This window comes from Octopus bimaculoides, chromosome 7 (assembly GCF_001194135.2).
Source record: "Octopus bimaculoides isolate UCB-OBI-ISO-001 chromosome 7, ASM119413v2, whole genome shotgun sequence".
Lineage (NCBI taxonomy): Eukaryota > Metazoa > Mollusca > Cephalopoda > Octopoda > Octopodidae > Octopus > Octopus bimaculoides.
Genome location: NC_068987.1, coordinates 17,211,026 through 17,216,020, shown reverse-complemented (window position 1 = coordinate 17,216,020; position 4,995 = coordinate 17,211,026). Strand labels below are relative to the sequence as shown.

At 35.4% G+C, this 4,995-nt stretch overlaps 1 long non-coding RNA gene across 1 annotated transcript; it reads left to right on the top strand.

Moving 5' to 3' along the window:
- The first annotated feature begins 317 nt into the window (after positions 1-317).
- LOC106879087 (uncharacterized) lies at positions 318-2,560 on the top strand. Its single transcript, XR_001410589.2, has 2 exons — positions 318-406; positions 2,029-2,560. It is a non-coding gene; the product is annotated as an uncharacterized LOC106879087 (long non-coding RNA).
- The last annotated feature ends 2,435 nt before the right edge of the window (positions 2,561-4,995 follow it).

Sequence of the window (4,995 nt, the reverse complement as noted above, 5' to 3'; positions counted from 1 at the left end):
CCACAGACGCGTGTACCCTTAACGTAGTTCTCGGGGATATTCAGAGTGACACTGTGTGACAAGGCTGACGCTTTGAATTACAGGTACAACAGAAACAGGAAGTAAGAGTGAGAGAAATTTGTGGTGAAAGAGTACAGCAGGGTTCGCCACCATCCCCTGCCGTAACCTTGTGGAGCTTTAGGTGTTTTCGCTCAATAAACACTCACAACGCTCAGTCTGGGAATGGAAACCGCGATCCTATGACCGCGAGTCCGCTGCCCTAACCACTGGGCCGTTGCGCCTCCACGTATTTGTTATTTTCTATTATATCACTGAAATCTATTATGATACACATTGACGTCACATTTCACGTTTCATCATAATATATTCAGTTTTGCTCCTCTATTCTCGGTTGAAGAACGTAAAGGTAAACAGATTTTTTTTTCAAGTGGCAGCGACATCGAATAGAATTGTAACAAATAGATTTATAGCATACGCTGCATTACATATCTTTTACCATTCATGTTATTTGATTTTAGTAATAATTAATTTTTTACTTTTTACTAGGCGTGAAGACAATCTAAGTCGAAGGTTGTGTGAAACCAAATAAATTAACAACAGAGAGAGAGAGAGAGAGAGAGAGAGAGAGAGAGAGAGAGAGAGAGAGAAAGAAAGAAAAAGAGAGGCAGACAGACAGACAGACAAACAGACAAACAGACAGACAGACAGACAGACAGACAAACAGACAGGCAGAGACAGAGACAGATAGACAGACAGATAGGCCAGGAAACTGACCAGTAGAGACAGACAGACACACACAAATTGAGTTTGAAAGAGGAAATTTCTAGGCTTTCTCTCTCTCCTCCTAAAATTTCCTCTGATACCACTAGAGACTATTTAAGATAAGATATAAGAACACAATGGACATTGTACTCCGTTTTGTAATAAATAAACAACAGTCTAAGATAAAAATGAAGGACGTTCTTATGAGTGGCATATGTTGTCAGAATCTATTTACACTAAACGGAAAAACGCAAATTGAGTTGTCTCTAGTTAAATGTTGATAATTTTTTACACCTTAATTATTCAGATCTCTCTATATGTGATACGCCGATATAACGAGAGTTACAACCAAAGCAAAAGAAATTTAGATCCCATAATGCATTTTGTGTTGCTCAGTATTCGTACTGCCTATAAAAAACATTTCAAAAATTGTTAATATTTTCTATGAAATGCGGAATTAAATTTTAATGAAAAATATCATTACGAATGACTGTACCAGTTCTGTTAATGCTAAGATGAAAATAATAAAACAAATAAGCAGAAAATTCAAATAAGACGGAATTGTAATAATTGTATTATTTTTTTATTCTGTTATACGCTTCTGCCCTAAGGCTGTGACCATGCTGTGTCACTGCCAGTGTAATCACATGTTCAATCTTATGTGATTGGCTTTTGACGAAGCAGGGAGTTCGACACTGCAGCCCTCTTTTGAGTTTCCTGCCATATTATAGGTTCACCTGAGGCCTTGGGTAGCAGGAGGTCAAGTTGTTTCTTGAAGACATCTACTCCTACTCCATGAAGATCCCTCAGATGTTCTGGCAAAGCATTAAATAGCTGATGGAACTCGAATCCCAAGTTACTGCAGTTCCTGTTCCTTACTCTAGACGGGTTGACTGGCTTTTAATAATCTAAATATATTACATTTGCGTGAATTGTTTCATGTAAATTCCTGGCTTACAAATTCCTAAAAACAAAAGTAAGGAAAGGAAAATAAGCTCGAGTCTGACACAGTTAAAAATATAGCAATATAGCAATATAAGAACGACAAAACCAAAGGCCATAAAGTTGCGTATTATATTCTAATGCATTCTCTACTTTCTTAGATTTATATAGTTACCATTATTGCATTTTCGCTTCTATGATTATGCAAGTTTCACATCAAAATCTCCTTGATGTTCGACGTATGTTATATGCATTACCTTTTTGTGTATATGAAAGTTCTCCGATTGCCTGTTCACATTTCAACTCTTTCTTTACTTATCACAGAAATGCATTGGCTTTCACAAAGCTGAAAGGCCAGAGAGGACACTAGTACACAGATTGTGGAAGTTTGAGAACCAGATTGTTAAACAAAAACCTCAAGTGCGACAGTATCCATAGTGCATTAATATAAGGATTAATACCTGAAGTCACGTTTCCGTCGTCATTACCATTCCCTTCTCGTCATTTTCTAAGCCCGCAACTGCAGCCACCCGGCATCAAGTAATAACATAGACGATGATATTGATAATATTCCTAGCCATATTATTATTTATTGCCCTGGCAATAATCATATATTCATGGAATAAAGACATGGGAGTGAAGGAGCTATTCAAGAACACACGGAATGTGATAGATTATCAAAGATGAAGACATCTTTCGACACTGTGACACAGGATGGAGCAAATTTTGTATATCTGAAGGCCGCATTGAATTCAATGTAATTTGAGTGGTTCATTCTTTTGACGATGTTCCGAACTATATGAATGTAAAATGTAAAAATGAATATTTAAAGTAAGAAATAAAGATATTAAACCAACATCTTAATGACTTTATCATAAATTAAGAATATAAATGTTTTACTAATGTGATAAACAAAAGTGTTTCCATGCAAACTACGTGCAAATGTCCTCCACAGGCTACATTTTAGGGTAATAAAATCTATAGATTTCCCATACCTAGTCTATTACATTTCCCCTATTATGATTGTTAGGATCCTGTCATTTTGTCATTGTAATAACACGCATTATCTTTGTATGGAAACACATTGATACAATGGTAGTCACATGCACAATGGTTAATTTCGTATGCTGGTGGACTGTAAGACAGTAAGCCCTGATATTACATAAATTTTCCTTACTGATATTACATAACTTTTTAAATCTCCTTTCACAATCTGGATGCCAAATAACAACGATGTTTGGCTATCTCCAATCTATTATATTCGATTTTTTGGTTTTGTTTTAAATGCCATGGACACAAATCGGAAAGAAAAGAAAATTTATCAATATTTTTATAATATAAAGTTTTGATAAAATATGCCTGGATTCTATTGCGTATGCATCTCTGTAAAACTAGCAGCCATATCTGGAATTAAGAACATTAGACTATTCAATCGTTTCAACAATCAGTCATTCTGTATTGGCAAATTGATGTCAGGCTTCAAATCTGCATATTGGAGGTGCAATTTTGATTCAACAATGCCATATTGAACGGAAATGATAAAAAAATTGATCAATAAATTCAAATCAAGCGGCATTGCAATTATTGTATGGTAGAGTGACAAAATTAAACAGAGTTCAGTATTTTATATATAATTATGTATTTCTTTCTTTCTTTTTTGTCATTTCTGCTTTATTTAATTATCATAATATTTGTAGCGATTCTGTTTCAGTTATCTTCACATTCAAAACACCATTATTGTCAACGTTATCTCAATTCTTTGTGTTTTTCAAGTGAAACTTTTTGGTTTCCCCTTTTCGTACTTCTATTTTTCTTTATTTACGATGGAAAGAAGCATTGTCTTATTCATAACATAAAGGTTAATGCGTAAAAGGATTGGAAAGATCCTCATAACCAGAAGATGGGGCTAAGGACCCAAACGAAACCGCAGTTGCAACTTAATAGTAATATAACCGAATCTTAAGCTACCGTTTCGGATAATATAGCAATGTTCACTATTTGTGAGCATCATTCATCTTTTCTCTTTTATTTCTTCTTTCAGTCATAGGACTGAGACTATGCTGAGGCAACAGCTCGAAAGGGTTTACTCGAACAAATCGATATTTTTAAGTCTGGTACTTATTCTAATGGCTATTTTGCCAAACCGCTATGTTAAGAGGATATAAGAAAACCAAGCAGTGTTAGGAGACAAACATAAACACAAAGACATACTCACACTACCCCCTCATAACGTATAGACGCACAGAAATATAAAGAGAGAGAGAGAGAGAGAGAGAGAGAGAGAGAGTAAGGAAGACAGAGACAGACAGACAGATACGACGGATTTCCGAAATTTCCGTCTACTAAATACTCCAACAAGACGTTGGACAATCCGGGAGTGTAATAGAAGACAGTTGTAAGGGAAATGAATCCGCTACCACACGAGTGCAAATCGTGTTACTTAACCATATATATATATGCCGGCAATATTAACCAGTAATTTTTAATAATTGATTCAAAGATGATTATAAATGTGATATTGCAGAATTCCTGACAAATGATTGAGCATATTGGGTGGATTTATAAAAAACACTGACACCAGAGTCTCGTGTCCCGACCACAATTCAAAATCAGAATTAGTGAAGACTTCTGAGTTTCACTAAACTACACATAACGGATGAGATATTTTCTGATGTGAAACTAATCTAACTTCAGTGTAACAGGAAAATACACCTATCAGAGCAATACATCAGACGAAAGGTACATAAAATAAAACAAAAGGGTAACCTCGAAAAGTAAGAATCATATTTCTTTCTACAAATATATTTACGCTAAAATATAGTCACACAGAAGTACACACACAAACAAACGCACACATATATGCATATACATATGTACACATATATACACACACACTCACACATCCACTCACACACATATATATGTGTGTGTATATATATGTATATATATATGTATATATATATATATATATATATACCAACGACTTGATCCGTGTGAGTGGCTTTGTTTGACGGAAACTGAATGAAGTACGTCTTGCAGGTGTGTGTCTGTATATGTGTGTGTGTGTGTGTGTGTGTGTGTGTGTTTGTGTCTTTTTGTCTGTTGTTGTCTCTCATCACCGCTTGACAACCGGTATTAGTGTATTTTCGTACCCGTAACGTAAGGGCGCGACAGAATGAGTGGTAGTCTTAAAAATGTACTGGGTTCGATTCATTCTACTCAAAATTCTTGAAAGCGGTGCGCCCCAGCATGACTGCAGTCTAATGACTGAAACAACTAAAAGATATATAT